The 6939-nt window shown below is 50.5% G+C and overlaps 1 pseudogene; it reads left to right on the top strand.

Moving 5' to 3' along the window:
- The first annotated feature begins 698 nt into the window (after positions 1-698).
- Positions 699-6435, top strand: LOC128831267 (uncharacterized; annotated as a pseudogene).
- The last annotated feature ends 504 nt before the right edge of the window (positions 6436-6939 follow it).

Here is a 6939-nt window from a genome sequence, read left to right as displayed (position 1 = left end):
CCCAAAGGTCAGGGAAGTTAGCCCTGTCACAAGGCACCACGCAGAGTTGTTGACCTTGCACCTGCTGAGCCAGCATGCCTTTGGTTCAGGTCTCCTTTCACATGAATTGATCTGACGTATAGAAGAAAGTGCTCTGCCCATCGCACAATTTCCATTGCTTTGGTGTGTAGTGATGGGCTCCTTGTTCCCCTTTGGTTCTTCATGTATGTGATCTCAGTTGTGTTGTCGACTGAATAATGTCGGGGTTCCCTTCTAGGCTGGACTAGAACTTTTATAGCACCAGCCTGTCGCTCCTAGCTCTGGGAGGTTTATGCTGTCGGCCCTTTTCTCTGAGTCCCAACAGTGCGCCCTAGCCCTCCAGGCTGGTGTCGCTTGTGAGAACCAGAGGATCTGGAAGGCAAAGGGCATACCTTTGCTGACATTGCTCTGGACTGACCACCATTTTAAGGACCTGAGAATCTGTGCTGGGACCTCTACGTGATCACTGCTGTGTTCCAGGGTGTAGTTGCATACCTTTAAGATGAAGCCTTTAAGGGAATTTTTATTAATGTGCTATTAACATTGGGGTTGTCTGGGGTTGTCAGGGAGGAGTAGTACCTCTGATGATGGGGGAGCAGTCGTACTCCTAGGAGTAGCTCATCCACTTTGGTCCCCACTTGACACCCAGCTCTCACCTGTGGCTCCAAGTAGCTGTCAGCATGCGACAGCGGCCACACCCTGGAGGCCGTCTCGACTGGCGGGCTAAACCAGGTGAGGGTAGCTGATGAGTATGAAATTCTCAGTGAGTTAGGGCTTGTCTACCCATTGCATGCGAAGGCTGGATCTGGCTGACTGAGGCAACCTGGTTCAATGGTCAGGAAGGCGGTGACAGCAAGTGTTGTGGAACGCTTAAGAGCACAACAAGACACGTAGGCATCTTGGTCATCCACTGCGCCCTGCCCTATCTCCAGCCGTCTCAACTTCTGTCCTGCTACTGGATACAAATAGGAACTGGGGAGAGCGAGGCTGACGTCACGCAACTCTCCCTCACTTTAATCCAATTTACGCGCAAGTCTCGACATCATATCATATCACATCACATCAAGTCCTGTGGTGATGGGTGAGCGACGAAGCAGCAGGTGTGGATACACTGGGAGCTGTAGCCGCGGACCTGCACATAGGCGGCTCAGGCATAATAGTCATTCCTCACTGACCAAAGCAGCAGTGGAGCTTGACATCTTCTTGAGCGACTGAGCAGCCCTATTCAGGATTGCACTGCTCACCTCTGTAGAATGAGGAGGGGGCTAGAAAAGGTGCCCTAAACATTGCCTGCTTCACCTTACCCTGGCCAGCATACCGCGGCTGGCGGGGATCCCACAAAAGTGGTCGAACAAAAACAAAAACAAAATTTAGAGTGACACCGATCACTATTGGCACATGGAATATGTGCACTGGACAACATCACAGCAGACAGACCGGAGAAAAGAACAGCACTTGTCGCTAGAGAGCTCACATGCGATAACATTGACATTGCAGCCCTTAGCGAAACTCGCCTTGCTAATGAAGGACAGCTGTCTGAGTCAGGCGGTGGCTATACATTCTTCTGGAGTGGCCGCAGCAGTGATGAGCATCGCGAATCTGGAGTTGGCTTCACCATCAAGAATCGTCTTGTTCGGAAACTTGCCAGTTCCCGCAAGGGTATGAATGACCAGCTCATGACAATGCAGTTTCTGCTTCAAAAAGGAAAACAAGCTACTTTGATCAGCGCATATGCTCCTACAATGACCAACCCAGAGGATGTGAAGGATAAATTCTACGAAGAACTAGATACTTTGCTATCGTCAGTGCACTGCACAGACAAGCTGATTCTGCTTGGCGATTTTAACGCAAGAGTCGGATGCGATGCTGCAGCCTGGGAAGGAGTCATCGGGAAAAATGGAGTGGAAAGTGTAACAGCAATGGTCTGTTACTGCTGAAAACTTATGCAGCACATTACCTTCTGATCAGCAATACCGTCTTCTGCCTTCCTACCCGTAACAGGACTTTGTGGATGCATCCCCATTCCAAGCACTGGCATTTGATTGATTATGTCATCATCAGGAGAAGGGATAGACAAGATGTCAGGGTTACAAAAGCTATGTGTGGCGCTGACTGTTGGACGGATCATAGGCTCATAGTATCCAAAATGAAGCTCCGTATCATGCCGAAGAGACGACCACAAGGCTGTAAGGCTCTCAAAAGGATCACCGTGTCGAAGCTGAAGAACAGCCGCATCACTGAAACTCTAGCAGAAGACCTAGAGAATGAGCTTGCTGATCTTCGTATTGAGGAAGACGCTGAGAAAGACTGGGAGCGATTCCGCAACACTGTCCATACAGCTGCATCGAAGGTATTGGGGCCCTCCACATGCAGGTGGCAAGACTGGTTTGACAAAAATGATGCAGAAATCCAGGCCTTACTTGCTGAGAAGCACCGCCTGCATCCTGCATATCAAAACGATCCATCTTCAGTGGCAAAGAAGACCGCCTTTATCAACGCTCGCAGAACAGTACAGAACCGACTGCGCAAAATGCGGGACTGGTGGCTGAGCGCCAAAGCAGATGAAATACAGGCATTTGCGTACAGGAATGACTATAAGCAGTTTTATGAAGCCCTCAACACACTCTATGGTCCACAGTCTTCTGGGAGCTTTTCCCTCCTGAACTCTGATGGTACTGTGCTCCTTACAGAGAAGATGCAGATTCTCCAGAGATGGGCTGAACACTTTGAAGCAATTCTCAATTGCCCCTCAGTCATCAATGATGAGGCCATTGACAAGATGCCCCAGGTTGCAGTCAATGACTCCATGGATGCTTCACCAGAAGAAGACGAAGTGAAGAAAGCTATCAATTAGCTGTCAAGTGGCAAAGCCCCAGGGTCAGATGCCATACCAGCAGAGGTGTACAAAGTCGGTGGACCCGTGCTGCTACGGAAACTCACTGAGCTGTTTCAGTCCTTCTGGAAGCAGGGATCCATTCCACAAGAATTTAGAGACGCGTCCATCTTGCACCTCTGTAAGAGGAAGGGCAGGTATGCCAGGTATGCGACAATCATGGTGGAATCTCACTGCTTTCTACAGCGGGGAAAGTTCTTGCATGGGTTCCGTTGAACCAATTGATCACTCACCTGGAGAAGGGCTTACTGCCAGAATCACAGTGTGGCTTCCGCAAGGGACGTGGGATTATTGACATGATCTTCGCTGTGCATCAGCTACAGGAGAAATGTCAAGAGCAGAATCGTGAACTCTACACAACTTGTGTACCTCACGAGAGCATTTGACTCTGTCAGTCGCCAGGGCCTGTGGAGGATCATGTTGAAATTTGGCTATCCAGACAGATTTATACGAATGGTACATCAATTTCATCACGGTATGATGGCTCGTGTCCTGGATGACGGTGAAACATCTGAGGCCTTCCCAGTCACCAATGGCATCAAGCAAGGGTGTGTTTTAGCACCCACTTTGTTCAGCATATTCTCTGCCACTCTGATGCCTTTCAACACTGCACTGAAGGAGTAGGCTGAAGTATAGAACTGACAGGAAACTATTCAATCTGAGATGACTGCGTGCCATCACCAAGGTGAAGGAAACTGTACTTCAAGACTTTCTCTTTGCCGATGATTGTGCTCTGAATGCTAGTACAGAGCCAGAAATGCAAGCCAGTATGGACAAGTTTTCAACTGCATGCAACAACTTCGGTCTCACCATTAACATCAAGATGACTGAGGTCATGCACCAGCCAGCTCCCCACGCTCCGTACTCAGAACCGTCCATCACTGTAAATGGACAGATACTTCAGACAGTGGACCACTTCACGTATCTGGGCAGTACCCTCTCCCGAGCAATGTCAATCGATGATGAAGTAAACTGCAGAATTGCTAAAGCCAGCTCTGCAATTGGCCGATTGCGCTCCAACGTTTGGGAACGTCGAGAGATCAGCCTACCAACGAAGCTGAAGGTCTACTGAGCAGTGGTGCTTCCAACTCTGCTGTACGCCTGCGAGACGTGGACTGTCTATCGGAGTCATGCACAAAGGCTCAATCACTTCCACATTTCCTGTCTGCGAAAGCTTCTAAAAATCAGATGGCAGGACAAAGTGCCCGATACGGATGTCCTTACTAGAACCAGGCTGCCATCAGTTCACACATTGCTGATGAGAGCCCAGACCAGGTGGGCTGGACATGTTGTGAGAATGTCAGAAGAACACATTCCTAAACAGCTCTTCTACGGAGAACTCCACTCAGGGAAAGCGCTCCCATGGAAGACTAAAGAAGCAGTTCAAGGACATGCTGAAGACCTCTTTGAAGTCCTTCGAGATCAACACTGACACATGGGAAACCTTCGCACTGAACCGTCCAGCATGGCGCAGCCTCATTCACATAGGCAGTAATACCTCTGAGGTGAGGTGTATTGCTGAAGCTGAAAAAAAGCATGAGCTGCGCAAGTCCAGATCTGCTCATACATCATCGACAGTGCCATTACATGTCTGCCCGATGTGTGACAGGACATTCCACGCCCGAATCGGACTGATCAGTCATCTTCGGACACACAGAGCCCGGTCATTGAAAGAATGAGTTGTTGAGGTCTTCATCGATAACGATGGACGAACATCATTATTAATGTGCTTGCCCTTGTTGGGCTTAACCTGTTCATTCCTGATCACTTCCTTGGAGGAGGAGCGTTGGGGAATCACAGCCTCCAGAGAGGATCTTGAGGGAAGGCATTTACTCTGGAGCTTACTTTCAGGAGTCTGTTTGGGTTGAATCTGAATAGTGGAGACAACACCTTGCTGCACACATGGCCTCAAATTTATCGGGGCGTGTGTGGGGGAAATCTTTGTTTAGTTTTTCCCTGGTCCTGCTCAGATTCAGAGTATGACAATTCACCATTCCCAGGGGAGGAGGGAGAGGAAGAGAAGTCCGAGGACTCTCACCTCCTGAATTCTATGTGCTTTTTCATTCCCTTTCAGCATACTTTGAGAGCATAGGAGTTCCTGTGAGGCTTTTTGTGGCTATCCTTCCTTAGGGCCCGAAGTCCTCTCATGGGAGCTGAGTACTTGCCTGCTAGGTCCCATTCTCCCAGGGAACGGGAAGGGATATGCTGCCAGAGCCCTCCTACCCAAACTGTGAAGAAGTGGGGCAGTTAATGAGCCCTACTTTTTCCAGTGCAATCTGGACCCACTTTAAGACTTTTGGGGGGCAGGGGATTTGTGACCCTGTAGTTGGCTGGCTGGGGTCCTCCTCATCTTTGGAGCCTCACCCTTCTCTGCTCAGAGACTCCTGGTCCATTTTTTCCATGCTGAAACTGCAGCTGATCTGGTGTATAGGGGATCCCACAGGCCTGTCCAACGCATAGCCCTGAGACCTTACAGAGTGAGGGATGGAAGGCTGGGTACAGGTTGGGCACAACTGCCAAGCCTGAGAAAGCAGCATCACAGATGGAGCACCGTTTAGATTAAGGTGCTTTTCAGGCTGCTCTGCAATCCAGAAAAGGTGCAGAAGAACCAGCAGGAAGGCAACTTCAGTGGAAACTCTAGGTGGGTTCAGCTACCAGACTAAAAATCAACTCAGTGAGAAAGATAGGGCTAAAGAAGAGAACATTGCTCACTGTTGCCCTCAATTTAGTTACCCTCCCCCCCCCCCCCCCCCAAAAAAAAAAACACCCCACCCTGAAGACAGAAGGTAGACGAGCAATAGAGCAAGCGCCCATACGCTGCTGTGGAGGCAGAGAATTTGGCTACAAAAAAGGACCAGAGAAAGTATGACCAGAGCCATGGCACCAAAATGCTGATCCATCTTCGTGAGCTGCAGGGTGAGGAAAGCAGTCCAGATGTCAAGAACTGTGGGGGGTGCTGGAATGCAGGACAGTTCTTCTACTATCAGCTTCTCAGCGTCCTCTTACCTGTCCTTGTTCCACTTCCTCTGCTACCGCTGCAGACACAGGTGCCGGCTTCCTCCTTGTCCCAGGGGTGCTTAACCCCTGCTCAACCCCAAACCCTCTCTGCACCCCTTCCCCCAAGTCCCCACCCCTCCCGCTTCCCACCCCCTCCCTCCACTGTGTCCCATCCCCACTCCTCCACCTCCCCCCAACACCTCCTGCCCACCACAGAACATCTGATCTGCGGTGGGCAGGAGGTGCCAGGAGGGAGGGAGCGGAGTTGATCAGCAGGGCTGCTGGCGGACAGGAGGCACTGGAGCGGGGGAGGGAGCTGGCTGCCAGTGGGTGGGAAGACCGCGTACAGAGGCCAGTAAACCCCAGAGACGGGGGAGTGCCAGGTTAAGAATTGCTCAGTATTTTTTCGTGTGCGCTCCAGCCCTATGGCTGAAGACCCTTCTGCTGCTGGAAGAGCTGCTTTTGTTGCCACATCATATGGTCTGCAGGCAAAGTCCAAAACCAAACTGACTGGCTTTGAGGGATGAAATACAGCCCAAAAAGCCTCTGTGTATTCTCAGTTGCCAGCCCAGTGGCACAGAGCATTGTTGCATCCATCTTGGTTGGCAAATGGTGCTAGCCTGCCCAGAGAGGAAGCCTGGGGCTGAGACGGGGTGCTCCACTCGCCACTAGTCTGGTGCCGCCTCCTCCTGGCCGCTCTAGGGATTAGATCTGCGAGGTCAATGCCTCTTCCCCACGCCCTCACTCCCTCTCTCCTTCTGGTCTGCAGCCTGTCTCACTCCAGGAACTGCAGCATCCTCTTCATGACTCAGCCCTCTGGCCAGGTCACTCAGCGTTCCCTCTTTTCAGGGTACAGTGCATTCCTGAGGTGTTCGTAACTCTGAGATTCTACTGTAACAAATGAGCAGCAGAGCAGGCAGTAGCCAACATTTCAGGCTCAAAAGAGTAGTCATCAGGGTTTTTTTTTTTTTTTTTTTTTTAAAAGGTTGTGGATTTTATTTTGTTTTTGATGTCCTGAGGAGTCTTTAAAT

This window comes from Malaclemys terrapin, chromosome 2, assembly GCF_027887155.1.
Source record: "Malaclemys terrapin pileata isolate rMalTer1 chromosome 2, rMalTer1.hap1, whole genome shotgun sequence".
NCBI lineage: Eukaryota > Metazoa > Chordata > Testudines > Emydidae > Malaclemys > Malaclemys terrapin.
The sequence above is the reverse complement of the archived record's forward strand: the minus strand, read 5'-3'. Positions and strand labels throughout refer to the sequence as shown.